We start from the raw sequence: 19,524 nt of genomic DNA on the forward strand, positions 1-19,524 counted from the left end.
CGTCCTGGAAAGAAGACGGGCAGAAGTGATCTTGGCCGAGAGGATGCGTCAATGCTCGAGGCTCGGACGAGCAGAAGGTGAGCTTGAGGAAGAAGGCACGTGGGAGATGTCGGCCGAAGCCGAGGGCGACGTCGGCCTCGGCTAGAGTACCGCGCCAAATCGGCCATGGGAGCGCTTGTGAATTGGCGACGACACGGTGGAGCTCAGGGACATGGAGGCAGAGGGGAGAGCTCGCTGAAGATGCGAGGAGGCCACGATCGCGTCCAGACAACGTGTGTTTCTGTTGGTGCCCTGGGTGGCAATGCCAATCTCGACCGCTAGTCGACGGTTTTCCCTATTTTCAGGTGGTTTCTCCGGCAAGCTCAACAAGATAGAGGGGGTGAGCTGGCTAGGGTATTGGCTTTGGGAGGGACAGGGTGGTGGAGTGAAGGAGGAAAGAGGTGAAGAGAAGCGGGAAGCTCTCTGCACGTCGCACTGGTGAGGTGGAAGGCGACCTGATTGGTGGCTCCCATCGGTCAGTGGGGAAAGGAATAGGCAGGAGTTTGGTTTGGGTTGGCTCCTCCTCCTACTCTAAAATGACCTTGAGTCACTTATTTTGAGACAGAGGGAGTATTTCTTTTCTTCATTTCATTTATTCCTTGGATCTTAAAGGGCTAGTTAATCATTTGTTGGTTTAAAACAAGTAATTTGGAACGGAGGGAGTACCAATTTGTGAAAATTCACATGTTTCATTTATACTATTTCACATTACTGTGATTTTTTTTTTGAAGATTTTACAGAAGTATTTGACCACCATTTAAATTCAATTTCAGTTCTTCCCTAAATTTGGATTTGAATGGCAAGTAGATGAAATATGATTCCAAAAGCCATGATAGTTTTACTGGAGGTTAATGGCAACATATTATCCCGAGATATCAATTTTCATTAAGGGAATCATCACCAAGCAATTAAATTACAGTTCTAACATTTTTTGAATTTGAACAATTAACTACACAGGAGATCAACATGTTAAGTACACTGAAGTTCAAATCACATATTACTGGAAATATCAACGGCGCATAGAAAGAGGGCAACACACAAGAGGCAAACATACAAGCAGGGGGAGTGCTGCAGATTAGGTTGCACATGATTTATACCAAAAGTAAATGGGCAGACTCAAAACTAAATAAATATATGATGACATCAAAGACCAAATGTAATACTACCTCTCTCAGTTTATAGGGCGTGCGCGTGCCCCTAGGTCGTCAATTTGATCAACCTAATACAAGTCATATATTATAAAACATATAACAATATAAACTTCAGATGTTCTATTTTCAAACCGTATAATTTTTATGTTATATAATTTATATTAAGGTGATAAAATTGATAGCCTAGGTATACGCGTAGGAATGACGCTTGAGGTGCCATAGTGCAGCAAATGCATGAATGAAGAAGAGCAACGCAGCACAATTTATACAATATAAAAGTATGAAAGGGAAGAAAATCATGCAGGAACGACTAAACGGAACACTAAGCAAAGAAACAGAACATGCAAGTAACAAAGTGGGCGTACAGTTGCAAATAATAGCATTGTTCGAACAAAAGATGTGAAGCCCTCTGCCGCCTCCCAGGGCCTTCAGCACACAGGATTGTTTTCTATTCAAACAAAGTAGAACCTCTCCATGCATCAGTAATTCAAAGCATTCTGAGTATGCAAGTGTAAAATAGCTCAACATCCAGTTCGCTATGAGCATTTCTCATAAGTGTTGCAGATGATAACATATACTCCCTCCGTTCTTAAATATAAGTCTTTTTAAAGATTCCACTATGGACCTACATGCGAAGCAAAATGAGTGAATCTAAACTCTAAAATATGTCTATATACATCCGTATGTAGTTTGTAGTGGAATCTCTGTAGTTTGTAGTGGAATCTCTAAAAGGACTTATATTTAGGAACGGAGTGAGTATTACAGTGAGATCCCGATACTGCTATAAATCATTAACAGAATGAGAAGATTATATACATAAGCACATAACCACAAATGTACAAAGAGAGGCCGTATTTATAAATAAATAAATAAATAATGGGAGGCTCAGTTGGCTCGTCTATCATATGGGCAGAACCCACTCTGTATCCGATACACTTGGTGATCCACTGTGTGACATTTGAGCATTGAAATGGTTGCTCCCAGAAAGCAAGCCGTCCCGATTTGCACGCTTCCACCCAGTCACACAAAACCCTAACCCTAACCCATACCATGCAAACAGGCAATTGTGTCTGATCTCAGTACACCTCTGAATGAGCCTTCCTCGTCATCGCCATCAACAGCACTTAGCACAAATCCCACAAAGAGAATAACAGAGAAGCCAATAGTCAAAGAGCCACAAATTACCAGAAAGAACAGGAGAATCAGTAATAGCAGGAAGAATCACTATATCAGGAGCAAATCATGAACTGGTGGACACAAAAACTGGGACATGTGTAAGTAAATGGCTCAGATATACCTCCATCTCGACACCATAACTGAATTTCTGGTAGAATGACCATGAACTATATTTGTGAACGGAGGGAGTACTAGTTAGCTGCTGAACTGGTTACTTGCTGTGACACAAGCCATCCTAGTTTAGCACCAAGTGAATCAATTCAGGTGTTAGATAGAAGCTCTCGCAGGGACGCTATATCATCACAGCCATTCATGAACATGACACAAAGAAAACGGTAATCTTAACATGCCATATACGACCCTTAAGTTGAAACTTGAAACCAGTAAAGAAGTAACGAGAAACCAAAAGTACAAACTGATAAGTAGAATACGGCAGAAGAATGAAATTATCAAGTCAAATTGATAGGGAGACGGCAGGCGTCGCCACCAGCATCCTTCCTCATTGATGCCTCTCCCTCACAGATGAAGCTTTATAAGGACATAGGGATGGCATGCATTCATAGTGGAAGTTAAGGAGGACTACAGTGGCAAATATCAATAGAAGAAAAATTGACAGTGGATGAGAAAATAGGACCAAAAAAACTGAAAGATAGCATCAATAAGAATCTGCTTTTAAATTATTTCAATAAAAAAATTTCACACCATCTCACCTTCCCAGAAGGTCCACACAAAGAACCAGAGCCATAACAAAGAACCAAAGCCATAGGTAATGCCAGGTTTCTTTTTCAAGCTACAGGCCCACAATGTACAGAATATATACAGCTTAATTTTCGCAATGAGCCCATGACCATTCAAAGTTGCCAAACAGGTATGCTTAAAATCAAGAAGAAACAAAGAAAGTTATTAGGGAAAATCAAGCTGTTTTCTGAAGTATATTCCAAAGGTACTCACTGATCAAATTACTATAATCAAACAGTAGTAGAAGTATCAGACACAGGTGTCATAACAAACACATGCACGATTAGTTCGCAAAATCCAGAAAAAAAAATTGTAGTATTACTTGAATGGCTCAGATTTAACCCACTATATATCACCAAAGTTGGAAAATGCTTCAGGTAGTACTCAAAGCCTTTGGGTACCAAACAACAACAACAACAACAAAGCCTTTCAGTCCCAAACAAGTTGGGGTAGGCACATGGATAGCTAATTTCCATGCACCCCTGCCCATGGCTAGTTCTTTGGTGATATTCCAGCCCTTCAGGTCTCTCCTTACCATCTCTCTCTCTCTCTTTCCCCGCCCAGCAACAAATAGCCGCAACTGGTAACTTGCTGCAGAGCAAGGCCTCCTAGTATAACGACTAACTGTCTAACTGGGAAAAGTTGAATGGAACCAATCATATCTATCTCAGGACATGTTGAAAGATCTCCAACACCAAAGAGGAGGAAATCATCATAGCCATTCAGAAAAGAATAGAACTCATCAACACACAACAGAAACAAATATGCTAAGTTCAGAAGTTAATTTGGAACACTATTCTGACGGCCGTATTACTAGCAATGAAAGAAGCAATTTACATTTGTTCACTTCAGATAAAAAAAGGAGTAACTGCAAGCCAAATAAAAACAGGACAACATAAATTTTCCATTTTGGAAAAGAAGAAAAACATAAGGTAGAAATCCAAGTCAAAAACAATAGTGTGTTCGACATATATAGTTTGTACAACTATACAGGCAAAAACAAAGCCAGCTGAAATCAATCCAAGCTAGGGCGGTTGGCTTCATCGCCAAGAGAAGACATCAATCCAAGTCCAGATGGGCCGTTACTCACATCAACACAATAGAGAGGAATAGAAAAGAAAAAACAGTGCATAGTAGAGAAGGTAAAATCGAATATTTGTAGCGTAGCAAAAGAGGGCTCAGTTCCGCCTTTCATCTTCAAGCCCAACACTCACATCTCTTGCTGCATAATCTACCCATTACAATGTAAAAGAACTGTCCTGGTTATCATTCATCAGAATGACCATCCAAGGCGCAGAACATCCAACATTAGCAATGAATTGAACAGGCCGCAAGAGAGGTAAGGATGCACTCTAATTTAGGACCCACAGGCCACAGCTGTCTTAATTGCTCAAGACACGCTTATTTCAGCCACGGTCATCATCATCGCCCCTGGTAAGAACTCCATCTCTTCATCACACAGTAGCAAGCATACATCATCCATCCATTAGGCTGGTCGTAGTGGTAAGTAACTTGTCGCATCCATGATATCCATTACAGGCATGCACACATCCATCCTCTTTAATTACTTGTCACATAATCTTTTTTGCCTATGTGGCATGCATGTTACTACTCCCTCCGTTCCATAATTACTGTCGTGGTTTTAGTTCAATTAGAACTAAAACCTTAGTTACTCCCACTATGACTAGTCTCAGTCTCAGGAGCTGCTCATACCTGGCGTCAGCTGACCAAACCTCCCAGTGTGGACGACCCATCAGACAACGCCTTACGGTTCCCAGCCCACGCCACAACCAAATCCAAGGCAATGGAATGGCAGTGGCTGGCAGCACCGTAGAGACGGGGAACTGACGTGGGAGCCACCCGGATGATGGGGTAGCAAGCCGGCAATGAGAGCTTGACTGGTTTGTTGAGAGAGAGAGAGAGAGAGAGAGAGAGGTGAGGAGGATTCATACCGAATCCAAAACAAAATGCAACTGAACTGAGCAAAAGAGGGCTCAGTTTTGCATTTCATCTTGAAACCCAACACTCACATCTCTTGCTGCATAATCTACCCATCGCAGTGTAAGAGAACTGCCCTGGTTATCACTCATCAGAACGACCGTCCAAGGCACAGAACATCCAACATCCGCGATGAATTGGACAGGCTGCAAGAGAGGTAAGGGTGGGGTCTAAGGCCAACTCCACCTCAGACACCAATTTTCTGGCACTGTTTAGTCCCACCTCGCCAGGCTGTCTTGATTGCTCAAGACATGATTATTTCTTTCTTTCTTTTTTGCGAAACAAGACATGATTATTTCAACCACAGTCATAATCATCGGCATCGCCCCTCTCTTTTTTCCAAAAAGGAAAAGGATGTTGGACCCCCAAGCAACATGACCATGATATCCATATATACATATATGCATGCATACATCCATCTATCCATAGATCCATCCACCCATCCTGCTCAGGGGCCGCTCATACCTGGCCTCGGCCGACCAAAACCCCGGCTCCGACGACGCATCAGACAACACCGTACGGTTCCCAGCCCACGCGCACAACCGAATCGAAGGCAATGGGACGGCGGCGGCTGGCGGCACGTAGCGGTGGGGAACTGACGCGGCGGACATCCGGACGATAGGTCAGCGATCCGGCAACGAGAGCTCGCCTGATTTGGTTTAGAAATATACTCCCTCCGTTCCGAACCAAGTGTCGTGGTTTTAGTTCACGACACATGAATGCATCCATTCATCCATCCTTCTCAGGAGCTGCTCATGCCTGGCCTCGACCGAACCTCCCGCACGGACGACGCATCAGGCGATGCGTCATCCTACGGTTCCCAGCCGACGCCTCAACCGAATCCAAGGCAATGGAATGGCGGTGGCTGGCGGCACCGTAGCAGCGCTGGGGAACCGAGGCGGCAACGAGAGCTCGGCTGATTCGGTTTAGGATTTACTGGTGTGAGAGTCTGAGAAAGAGAGAGAGATGAGGGGACAGTACCAGATCGAAAGCAAGATGCAGCCAAGCTGCGAGAAATCCATGGACGGCGGCTCAGATCCCGCGCCGGCCCGACCAAGCCCTCGACCGGAGCGCACCACGGGCCCCGCCGCTCGGTCCCCAGCCCGCACGGCCGCGGACGCCCCCCGCACCGGCGGCAGCCCCGAGGGGCCTCCGAGCCGATGCGGCGAGGGGGGCTGGCCCGAGGGAGCGGCGACCCGGCGCGTCCGCCGCTCGGGAGATATGGTTAGAGCGCTCGCGTTGCATGCTCCGCCGCCGGTGGCCTCTCGCACCCGGACTGGTCCGAGCCAGATCCGGGTCCAGGTCCAGGTGTAGATGCTGTAAATAGGGAGCAGTGAAGGGGTCATTTAGCAAAAATAATACTCCGTCGATGCATGGGAGGGGAAGGGGAATGAGAGCGGGGGGGTAGTTGTAGGCGAGGGGAGGGGAAGGATGAGGGCAGGCATGCAGTGGAGTGGCGACTAGCGCACTAGAAATAGACAGAGTGCACGTGTCCTCTCGTGTCGTGGCGGTGCATTTTCTCCGCGAATCTCCATAAAAACCAATGACAGAGAATTTATATGTGCAATGTTTAAATTATATTTAGATGTGCTTTAGCAAAACAGTTTTCTCATGTCGTCGCCGTCAAGACATTGCTTAACTTAGGCCAACCTCAACACGAGCGCCTCAAACAAACGCAGATGTTGTCTTTTTTCGTATGTTTGGAAATACTAACTCTGTTCCAAATTACTCGTCGTGGTTTTAGTTCAAACAATACTCCCTCCGTTTCAAATTACTCGCCGTGAACTAAAACCACGACGAGTAATTTGAAACGGAGGGAGTACTAGATTTGGTCTAGATGTGCTTGAGATTAATAGATGGGCAACAAAGCAAAACACCAAGAATTGGTGGACCAATACATCAAAGCCCAATACTGCATACCAGAAGGCCATGGCTTCACTAACAATGCAGAGAAATTCTAGTGTTTAGAAAGAAATCCGCTAACATTGTCATGCTCATCCACCCCTTCTACATTCTCAAGCTCATCCAGGACGAGTCAAAGCTTTTGGATCACGGCAGGAGGTAGGCATCTGAGCATCATCATGCCGCGCATTTTTGTGTTGGTAGGTGTTCGTGATGTATATACTATCTCTATTGGGCTATGGTGTGGAGCCAATGTGATGTAGTTTGAACCCTCCCTCCCTCACTCCCTCTCTCTCTAATTAATGAATGAGGCAAATCTTTTGCCTTGGTTTCAAAAAAAATATTTTTACTGGGCATTATCTATGTGTATGTATAGCAACACTCAACATGTATATGGCGAGAAAATTAGTCAACATAGCAAAATCCAGGAACAGCTGTAGTTATCAAAAAAAAAAAAGAGAACTGCGAACTGCTACACGGACGACGACGGTGGCTAGCCGAAATTCAGACGACATGCCATATCACACCATTTAGGGGCAAGTCAAATCAGCAAGAGACGGTTGGATTAGGCGTCGTGCGTGTGTCATTCGGCAGGACGTCATCTGTCAAGTACTCCCTCTGTAAACTAATATAAAAATGTTTAGATCACTACTTTAGTTATCTAAACACTCTTATATTAGTTTACAGAGGGAGTACTTTTGAAAGAATGCACCCTCTGTACTAAATGTAAGACGTTACTAGGCCATTAAATTCTAGCCCTGCCTAAGCCGGCAATCCGACGCATGGGTTGAGCCGCCCATGGGCACCCGAATCGAATAAATATTATACGTACAGATTGTATGGTACTAGTACAACTGCATCGAGGGCTCATGCGTAAAGCCAAGCCACTGACATTAGGGCCCCGTTTGAAATCTCTCCACTGAGTTGGTGGAGCTCAGTTTTGGCAACTCCGTTAAAGTGAGCTGAAGTCTGGTCCACTCCGGGAGCGGAGAGAAACCGAACGCTCCCTAGGTAACCAAATTTCATTACAAGCCATGACAATTAATATTCTCACCATCTTAATGCTCATACGCACTCACTCAGTTGCATCCAAATATTACGAGCATGTTATCAGATTGACCATGTGAACTACAGCACCGTATATATGACTTGAACATGCATCAGTACAGAGAAGGGCGGACATATAAAAAAGCTTCATTGCTGCTCAAGGCATACTTGTCATTACCTCACCAGAGTACATCATCATAACTCATCAGACTTGGAAGTATCTCATGGTGATATCAAGGTGGTAGTTCATACTCTTGTAGCTTGTGATTATCTAATAACAAGATTTCTAGGCGGCTGGTTTTATTCCTATACATTTCATGAAAATTATGTCGTTAAAGGAAGTAGTAGTTTAAAAATTACCCACTGAAAGCTAAGGAATTAACGACATAGGAGAACAAGATGTAGAGTACACTGAAGTTCAAATCACATACTACTGGAAATATCAACGGTGCATAGAAAGAGGGCAACACACAAGAGGCAAACATAGAAATAGGGGAGGAGTGCTGCAGATTAGGCAGAGCCCCTGTGGGCCCTCGGAGTAAGCATGTAGACACGCAATATCCAACGCGTTCATATGGGCAAAACCCACTCTATATCAGATACACTTGGTGATCCGCGTTGCAGATGCCCTTACACCCCTGTGTGACATTTCAGCATTCAAATGGTTGCTCACAGAAAGCACGCCGTCCCGATTTGCACGCTTCCACCTAGTCGCACAAAACCCTAACCCTAACACATACCATAAATACAAGTGATGGTATCTGATCTCAATACACCTCTGAATGAGCCTTACTCATCATCGCCATCAACAGCACTTTGGCGCAAATCCCACAAAGAGAATAACAGAGAAGCCAATAGTCAAAGAGCGCAAGATGACCAGAAACCACAGGAGAATCAGTAAAAGCAGAAAGAATCACTATATCAGGAGCAAATCATGAACTGGTGGACACAAAAACTGGGACATGTATAAGTAAATGGCTCAGATACACTCCGATCTCAACACTATAACTGAGTTTCTGGTAGAATGACCATGAACATTTATATTTGTGAACGGAGGGAGTAACAGTTAAGAAGGGGAGCCTTGGCGCAGCGGTAAAGCTGTAGCCTTGTAACCTTGAGGTCATGGGTTCGAGTCCTGGAAACAGCCCTGCGCAAGCACCTGCACCGGGCTGCCCTTTAGGGAGCAATAGCTAGCCGCTACACTGGTTACTTGCTGTGACACAAGCCATCCTAGTTTAGCACCAAGTAAATCAATTCAGGTGTTAGATAGAAGCTCTCACAGGGAGGTTATATCATCACAGCCATTCATGAACATGACACACAAAAACAGTAATCTTGACAGCTGAACTTGCCCTATACGACCCTTAAGTTGAAACCAGTAAAGAAGTAAAGAGAAACCAAAAGTACAAACTGATAAGTAGATAAAGAGTACAATAGAAGAATGAAATTATCAAGTCAAATAGCAATTGAAACAAGCAAACTGACCCAGCACCAAATAAGATAGTTTCAAAAACCATCCAAGGGACATCAGAATTATCATAGCCATTCAAGAAAAAGGAAGAACAAAAAAGGAAAAAAAATACAGAAGACTCAAATTAAATGTGGCTGGAGTACTGCTCCTAAAACAACAGAAGTGGTTGACATACTGCAAAACAAACAAAATCTGTGGGAAAATATAAACTTGCAAAACAGTCCTTTGCATCCACCAGAGCATGATTTACCAAAAGAACTGATATCATAACGAACTCTCAACATTTTTCTATTGTACAATGGATGCGAAGAAGCAAGAAATACAAATTCTCAAAAAAGGAAAGGATAACTTCAAATTTTGGGAAGTGAACACTCATTTTTACTCAGAACTTCATTGTCGGGAGGCTCAGAGTTGGCCCATTTATAGAAGGCAGTCATGGTAATTTTGCAACAAGAGATTATAATAGGTAGATACAGGCTTATGACAACATTGTGTTTTTTCACGTATTGGCTTCTATATGTATTAAAATGGTCATCAGCAGAAAGCAAACCGTGCAAATTTTATTCCTAGGCCAGTTAGCAGTTGCGGTGCTGGACCAAAACAGTAGAAAAGAAGTTGACAACTTACCAACTTGAATGTACATCACTACCAAAAAAACCAGTAAAAATTTAATAGGGGTGGTAAAGAAGGACATTGAATATGACCAAAGAACTAGCCATGGACAGGGGAGCGTGAAACTAGCTATACATGTGCCAAAACCATGAGTTGGTTGCGAGATCTTATGGGTTTCAGCTCTAGCCTACCCCAACTTGTTTGGAACTAAAGGCTTTGCTGTTGTTGGTAGTAAAGGAGGACATGCACAGATCATGTTTCGCATATTTAACCCCATGAAAAGGGAGTAAACACATTCAACCACTACCAGTACTAGGACCACCAACCACTGTGAGACGAGCTTGAGCAAAATCCCGAATGCACCGAACTGGTCCCCTCCATGAACAACAAAATCATGAGAAAGCAAACCGAACACCACAAGAGGTGACCTATGTGTTAGCCAATCTTAGTGAGATGGACCAGTGCCACAACCACGGCAATTTATCACTCCTATCATAAAAAGGCGATAGGAATAAATAAATGTGTAAACCATACTGTATAGGAGGGCACAGTATTAGTTGAACTGAGAGGGCTCAGATTCGCCTTTGATAGATCATACAACCTAGCCCCACCCTCTTCATTCACCAGATCAACCCCCACCACTGAAGTCAAGCTCTGCTGGTTATCACTCAACAGAATGGCCGTCCAAGACAAAGCCATCAATATTCGGTGAGAATGAAAAGGTCCCAAAAGAGGGGAGAGCGTGTTTTTTATACCCACGGCTCCTCGAATAATCGATACCAGGTTTATTGTCAGCCAAGTTTGATCATCATCTACCCTGATAAATAGATAGATATATCCTTTTGTGCATGCAACAGGTAAGGGTGAAAAGTAGGTTGGATCAGATACAGAACATCTGCAGCTAAGCACAGTATCAGCAGCTGGAGGGTGACACATGGGGAATAGTTCACAAAATCCTGGGAAATTTTGGGGGAGTATTATTTGAATGAATGGCTCAGATTTAACCCACCATGAATCACCAAAGTTAGGAAATGTTCCAGGTGGTACAAAATCCTGGGAAAATTTTGGGGAGTACTATTTGAATGAATGAAGTGATACCATAAACAATAAAATATCTCTCTCCCTCTCCCTCTCCCTCTCTCCAGCAACAAATTGCCACAACTAGTAAACTTGCTGCAGAGCAAGGCCTCCTAGTTTAACGACCAACTGTCTAACTGGGCAAAGTTGAATGGAACCAACCTAGGAGAAGTGAAAGCATCTCTATCACAGGATACATTGAGAGATCTCCAACACCAAGGGGCGGAAATCATCGTAGACATTCAGAGAAGAATAAAACTCATCAACACACAACGGAAACAAATATCCTGTGCTCAGAAGTTAATTTGGAACACTGCACTGATGGCCGTATTACTGGCAAAAAGAAGCAATTTACATTTGTTCACTTCAGAAAAAAAGAGTCACTGCAAGCCAAATAAGAACAGGATAACATAAACTTTCCAAATTGTTTGCTCTGACCAATTACCAATGAACTAAATAGCATAGAGAATCATAACAAAAGGTTTGCTCTGACCAAAACAAATACGAAGGTAATCTGAGCTTCAGTTTATAAAAAACAGAGACATAACAGATCAGAAGGGCAATCGTTAACCAGATGAATTTTACTGTCAATATCTACAAGCATTGGAGGAAAAAAGGGCAATCGTTTGACTCATATATGTATGTACAACTAGAAAGGCAAAAACGATGCCAACTAGAAACCAACCCAAGTAAAGCTAGGGTGGTTCGGTTCGTCACAAAGAGAAGATATCAATCCAGATCCGGATCTCACATCAACACAATAGAGGGGAATAGAAAATTAAAAACAATGTATAGTGGAGAAGAAAAAACTGAGTATTTGTAGCGTAGCAAGAGGGCTCAGTTTTGCCTGTTCGTCTTGAAGCCCAACACTCACGTCTCTTGCTGCATAACCTGCCCATAGCGATGTAATTGAACTGTCCTGGTTATCACTCATCAGAATGACCATCCGAGGCGCAGAACATCCAACATTAGCCATGAATTGAACAGGCTGCAAGAGAAGTAAGGGTGAGAGCTCTCAGGGCATCTCCAATGCCGGCACCCATTTGGGGCCTATTTAGTACCCACATGCCACGGCTGTCCTGATTGCTCAACACATAATTATTTCAGCCACAGGCATCATCATCGCCCTTAAAGAAAAGGTCAACTCCCCAAGCAACATGACCATAACAATCCATCCATCATCCATCATCCATCCATCCATCAGACTAGTCATAGTGGTGAGTAACTTAGACAATCTCAGGAGCTGCTCATACCTGGCCTTGACCCACCAAACCTCCCGGTGTGGACGACGCATCAGACGCCTTACGGTTCCCAGCCACGCCACAACCAAATCCAAGGCAATGGACTGGCGGCACCTGGCAGCACCGTAGAGACCAGGAACTGACATGGCAGCCACCCGGACGATGGGTCAGCGAGGCGGCAATGAAAGCTTGACTGATTTGTTTGAGAGGGAGGGAGGGAGGGAGGGAGGGAGGGAGGAGGGAGAGAGAGAGAGAGAGAGAGAGAGAGAGGGGGGGGGGGGGGGGGAGGGGGGGAGAGGGAGGGAGGGGGAGGGAGAGAGAGAGAGAGAGAGAGAGGATACAAGGATCGTAAGCAAAAGAGGGCTCAGTTTTGCATTTCATCTTCAAACCCAACACTCACATCTCTTGCTGCATAATCTACCCATCACAATGTAAGAGAACTGCCCTGGTTATCACTCATCAGAATGACCGTCCAAGGTGCCAACATCACCGATGAATTGAACAGGCTGCAAGGGAGGTAAGGGTGGGCTCTAATTTAATACCCACAGGCCACAGCTGTCTTGATTGCTCAAGACATGCTTATTTCGGCCACAGTCATCATCATCGCCTTTGCCTACCAAGCAAGATGACCCTGATATCCATAAATACATACATACATACATACATACTCCCTCTGTAAAGAAATATAAGAGTGTTTAGATCATACTCCCTCCGTTTCTAAATATAAGCCTTTATAGAGATTCCAATATGGACTACATACGGAGCAAAATGAGTGAATGTACATGCATGCACATGTCCATCCATCCATCCCCATCAGCCTCAGGAGCTACTCATGCCTGGCCTGGACCGAACAACCAAACCTGATGACGCCCCAGATAACACCGTACGGTTCCCAGCCCACGCCACAGCCAAATCCAAGGCAATGGAACGGCAGAGGCTGGCAGCACCGCAGCAGTGAACTGATGCGGGCACCACCCAGATTGGCCAGCGAGTAGGCAATGAGAGCTCGACTGATTTGGTTTAGGGGTAGAGGTAGAGGGGTGGGGGGTATATGTAGCATAGCAAAAGAGGCTCAGTTTTGTCTTCCATCTTCAAGCCCAACCCTCACAATCTCTTGCTGCATAATCTACCCATCACGATGCAAGAGAACTGCCATGGTTATCACTCAACAGAATGACCGTCCGAGGCACAAAGCATCCAACATCAGCGATAAATTAGACAGGCTGCAAGAGAGGCGAGGGTGGGCTCTAAGGCCAACTCCAACGCAGACACCGATTTTTCGGCTCTGTTTAGTACCACCACGCCACGACTGTCTTGATTGCTCAAGACATGATTATTTCAGCCATCGTCGTCGTCATCATCATCATTGCCCCTCTTTTTTTTTCCAAAAAAGGAGGTTCAACCCCCACACCAAGCAACATGACCATGATATCCATACATACATACTCCCTCCGTTCCAAAATAGGAGTCGTGGTTTTAGTTCACGACACATGAATGCATCCATCCATCCATCCTGCTCAGGAGCTGCTCATGCCTGGCCTCGACCGACCAAACCTCCCGGCTCGAACAACGCATCAGACAACAGAGCACGGTTCCGGCCCACGCCACAACCGAATCCAAGGCAATGGAACGGCGGCGGCTGGCGGCTCCGTAGCGGTGCGGAACTGACGCAGCGGCCACCGGGACGATGGGTCAGCGATCCGGCAACGAGAGCTCGCCTGATTCGGTTTCGGGTTAGGGTTAGGGTTAACTGGTGTGAACTCGGCGCGCGCGAGTGTAGAGAGAGAGAGAGAGATGGGGGATAGTATACCGACCCGACCAAGCCCTCGACCGGAGAGCACCACGGGCCCCGCCGCTCGGTCCCCAGGCCGCGCCGCCGCGGACGTTCCCCAGCACCGGCGGCATCCCAGAGGGGTCGCCGAGCCGGCGCGGCGGGAGGGGATGGCCCCGAGGAGCGGCGACCCGGCGCGTCGGCCGCTCGGGAGCCTGGCCGGCGCCGGCGGGTTCCTCCATCATCGCAGCCGTCCGGGGAGGGACGCGGCCCCAGCCGACGCGGTCATCGGCCACGGGGAGCGGGGCTGGCGCGGCGGCGGGATTCGGTCAGATCTATCTGATTCGATCCGATTAGAGCGCTCGCATCGCACGCAGCCATGCCGCCGGTGGCCTCTCGCAGCCGGACTGATCCGAGGTAGGCAGCTAGCTAGGGTTGGTTCGGCGGCGACGGAAGAGGAGAAGAGATGGATCCAAATCCGGATGGATGGGTGGGATGGATCCAAATTAAGGGGCTGTTTGGATTGTGACTAATGTTTGTCATATGTTGCCATATTATTTTTGTTATATTTGTCACACTTGTCTAACTTTAGTTATTTAAATTGTTAGCCACACTTTGGCTTGCCTAAAGGAATCTTGCCACATTTTTTGTGTCTATAAAATGTGGGGTTCACTTCTCATTAAAAAATTCTTGCCTTAGGTGTGGCTGGAACCAAACACCCACCTAACTTGGTCAAACTTGCCTAAGATGATATGTGGCAAAGTGTGGCAAGATGTGACTAGAAACCAAACAGCCCCTAAGTTTCTGATGAAAATGGCCATTTAGGCAAGGTAACCCGAGGAGGCCTGCGAGGGCCGAATGAGGGGGGGTGAAGGAAATATGCCCTAGAGGCAATAATATTGTTATTATTTTATTTCCTTATATCATGATAAATGTTTATTATTCATGCTAGAATTGTATTATCCGGAAACATAACACTTGTGTGAATACATAGAAAAACCAAACGTCACTAGTATGCCTCTACTTGACTAGCTCGTTAATCGAAGATGGTTATGTTTCCTAACCATAGACATGTGTTGTCATTTGATTAATGGGATCACATCATTAGGAGAATGATGTGATTGATATGACCCATTCCATTAGCTTAGCACCCGATCATTTAGTATGTTGCTATTGCTTTCTTCATGACTTATACATGTTCCTATGACTATGAGATTATGCAACTCCCGTTTACCGGAGGAACACTTTGTGTGCTACCAAACGTCACAACGTAACTGGGTGATTATAAAGGAGCTCTACAGGTGTCTCCAAAGGTACATGTTGGGTTGGCGTATTTTGAGATTAGGATTTGTCATTCCGATTGTCGGAGAGGTATCTCTGGGCCCTCTCGGTAATGCACATCACATAAGCCTTGCAAGCATTGCAACTAATGAGTTAGTTGCGAGATGATGTATTACGAAACGAGTAAAGAGACTTGCCGGTAACGAGATTGAACTAGGTATTGAGATACCGACGATCGAATCTCGGGCAAGTAACATACCGATGACAAAGGGAACAACGTATGTTGTTATGCGGTCTGACCGATAAAGATCTTCGTAGAATATGTAGGAGCCAATATGAGCATCCAGGTTTCGCTATTGGTTATTGACCGGAAACGTGTCTCGGTCATGTCTACATTGTTCTCGAACCCGTAGGGTCCGCACACTTAAGGTTTCAATGACAGTTATATTATGAGTTTATGCATTTTGATGTACCGAAGTTTGTTCGGAGTCCCGGATGTGATCACGGACATGACGAGGAGTCTCGAAATGGTCGAGACATAAAGATTGATATATTGGAAGCCTATATTTGGATATCGGAAATGTTTCGGGTGAAATCGGAATTTTACCGGAGTACCGGGAGGTTACCGGAAACCCCCGGGAGGTATATGGGCCTTAGTGGGCTTTAGTGGAAGAGAGGAGAGGTGGCCAGGGCTGGGCCACGCGCCCCTCCCCCCTAGTCCGAATAGGACAAGGAGAAGGGGGCGGCGCCCCCCTTCCTTCTCTCTCTCCTCTTTCCCCCTCCCGAATCCTATTCCAACTAGGAAAGGGGGGAATCCTACTCCCGGTGGTAGTAGGACTCCTCCTGGCGCGCCCTCCTCCTGGCCGGCCGCACCCCCCCTTGATCCTTTATATACGGGGGCAGGGGGCACCCCTAGACACACAAGTTGATCCACGTGATCGTATTCTTAGCCGTGTGCGGTGCCCCCTTCCACCATAATCCTCAATAATATTGTAGCGGTGCTTAGGCGAAGCCCTGCGACAGTAGTACATCAAGATCGTCACCACGCCGTCGTGCTGACGGAACTCTTCCCCGAAATTTCGGCGGTCAAGAACTTAGCCTCTCTCAACTTTAGCACGTCCTCCTCCGTGACGGAGGAGGGCATCCGTTGGCCTTGAAGGTCGGAACCGGACATTGTCGAAGGTCCGAGGCGCCCGGAATCTGGAGCCTAGGGTGTTGGAACTCGAGGCGACGGGCGAACTTGTTTTGGGATTGGAGAAAAGGATAAGGCCCTGGTCTCTTTGTAAGAGGCTGAATACCAGGAGCCCTCCCCGTAACCGTTTGGGTCTCGCCTTTAATCGAGAAAACATGCTAACGGGCACGATTGGGTTACCCACGTCCGTATTGATGAGAATCCCGTAAAAGGGGGGTACACGATCTCTGCTTTGACAAGACGTGCCAAGGAAACCGCCTCGCAAAACACGCTGAGGTGGAAAAGTGAAAACAATTCGAATAAAGGACTTGGCCGTAGTGTGATGACGCACTGCGGAATACGTCAGCAGATTTGATTTGTGTTAATATTATTCTCTCTATGGCAATATGTGGAAGCTTATTTTGCAGAGCCGGACACTACTCTTGGTGTTTACAATCTTCTATGAAGGACTTGGAGGAGGAACCCGCCTTGCAATGCCGAAGACAATTTGCGCGCTGGACTCGTCGTCATTGAAGCCTGGTTCAGGGGCTACTGAGGGAGTCCTGGATTAGGGGGTGTTCGGGTAGCCGGACTATACCTTCAGCCGGACTCCAGAACTATGAAGATACAAGATTGAAGACTTCGTCCCGTGTCCGAATGGGACTTTCCTTGGCGTGGAAGGCAAGCTTGGCGATGCGGATATTCAAGATCTCCTACCGTTGTAACCGACTCCATGTAACCCTAACCCTATCCGGTGTCTATATAAACCGGAGGGTTGTAGTCCGTAGGCAATCAACTCCATAGATAACAATCATACCGTAGGCTAGCTTCTAGGGTTTAGCCTCCTTGATCTCGTGGTAGATCTGTTGGGTTTCGTAGTAATTTCAAAAAATTTCCTACGCACACGCAAGATCATGGTGATGCATAGCAACGAGAGGGGAGAGTATGATCTACGTACCCTTGTAGATCGCACGCGGAAGCGTTATATCAACGCGGTTGATGTAGTCATACGTCTTCACGTCCGACCGATCCAAGTACCGAAAGCACGGCACCTCCGAGTTCTGCACACGTTCGGCTCGGTGACGTCCTCGCCTTCTCGATCCAGCAAGAGGGGCGAAGTAGTAGATGAGTTCCGGCAGCACAACTGCGTGGTGACGGTGTTGGTGAAGAACAATTTCCGCAGGGCTTCGTCTAAGCACTACGAAAACTATGACAGAGGATAAACTAGAGGAGACGGGGTTGCCGGCACACGGCTTGGTGTTTCTTGATGTGTCCTTTGTGCTAGCCCTGCCCCTCTATTTATATGTTGAGCCCTGGGGTCGAAACTTGGAGTAAAAGTCTCCACAAAGTCGGTTTCATCCGAAAGGCAAGAGTCCTTCTCGGACTCCAGGGCCAGACGCCAGGGTTCCCGGCGTCTGGACCCAGACGCCAGGGACCCTGGCGTCTGGCCCCTGGACTCCGCAAAACTTTCTTTTGCGCTTTCCAAAAACCTTGTGGGCTTTCCCCTTTGGCCCAAATAACGTGTTCTCGTACCCAAACATTTCGGGTAACATCCGGAACCCCTTCCGGTGATTTCCGGAACCCTTCCGGTGACCAAACACTATTATCACATATATCAAACTTTATCTCCGGACCATTCCGGAGTTCCTCGTCATGTCCGTGATCTCATCCCGGACTCCGAACAACATTCGGTCACCAACATACATAACTCACATAGTACTATATCGTCAACGAACGTTAAGCGTGCGGACCCTACGGGTTCGAGAACTATGTAGACATGACCGAGACACGTCTCCGGTCAATAACCAATAGCGGGACCTGGATGCCCATATTGGCTCCTACATATTCTACGAAGATCTTTATCGGTCAGACCGCATAACAACATACGTTGTTCCCTTTGTCATCGGTATGTTACTTGCCCGAGATTCGATCGTCGGTATCCAATACCTAGTTCAATCTCGTTACCGGCAAGTCTCTTTACTCGTTCCGTAATACATCATCTCGCAACTAACATATTAGTTACAATGCTTGCAAGGCTTATGTGATGTGCATTACCGAGAGGGCCCAGAGATACCTCTCCAACAATCGGAGTGACAAATCCTAATCTCGAAATACGCCAACCCAACATCTACCTTTGGAGACACCTGTAATGCTCCTTTATAATCACCCAGTTACGTTGTGACGTTTGGTAGCACCCAAAGTGTTCCTCCGGCAAACGGGAGTTGCATAATCTCATAGTCATAGCAACATGTATAAGTCATGAAGAAAGCAATAGCAACATACTAAACGATCGGGTGCTAAGCTAATGGAATGGGTCATGTCAATCAGATCATTCAACTAATGATGTGATCCCGTTAATCAAATAACAACTCCTTTGTCTATGGTTAGGAAACATAACCATCTTTGATTAACGAGCTAGTCAAGTAAAGGCATACTAGTGACACTCTGTTTGTCTATGTATCCACACATGTATTATGTTTCCTTTTAATACAATTCTAGTATGAATAATAAACATTTATCATGAAATAAGGAAATAAATAATAACTTTATTATTGCCTCTAGGGCATATTTCCTTCAAGATCTACTCTTGTACTACCCATATCATCAATATTAATCAAGCAGGACGTAGGGTTTTACCTCCATCGAGAGGGCCCGAACCTGGGTAAAACATCGTGTTCCCTGCCTCCTGTTACCATCCGGCCTAGACGCACAGTTCGGGACCCCCTACCCGAGATCCGCCGGTTTTGACACCGACAATGGTTTAGAGAAACCTAAGCTGTCATTTGTTAAAAGGTTTGGGGCTGCGACGCTTATGTGAAAAGTTTCAGGCTGATAAGCTCGAACCCAAA

The 19,524-nt window shown here is 46.0% G+C and overlaps 1 long non-coding RNA gene across 1 annotated transcript; it reads right to left on the minus strand.

Annotated features, from left to right (window-relative positions):
• Positions 1-4,276: 4,276 nt before the first annotated feature.
• On the minus strand, positions 4,277-14,734 carry LOC125520101. The gene is made up of 2 exons (XR_007288452.1): positions 14,267-14,734; positions 4,277-14,170 (listed from the first exon to the last, which is right to left on the minus strand). It is a non-coding gene; the product is annotated as an uncharacterized LOC125520101 (long non-coding RNA).
• Positions 14,735-19,524: the final 4,790 nt, after the last annotated feature.

Source organism: Triticum urartu, chromosome 7 (assembly GCF_003073215.2).
Source record: "Triticum urartu cultivar G1812 chromosome 7, Tu2.1, whole genome shotgun sequence".
NCBI lineage: Eukaryota > Viridiplantae > Streptophyta > Magnoliopsida > Poales > Poaceae > Triticum > Triticum urartu.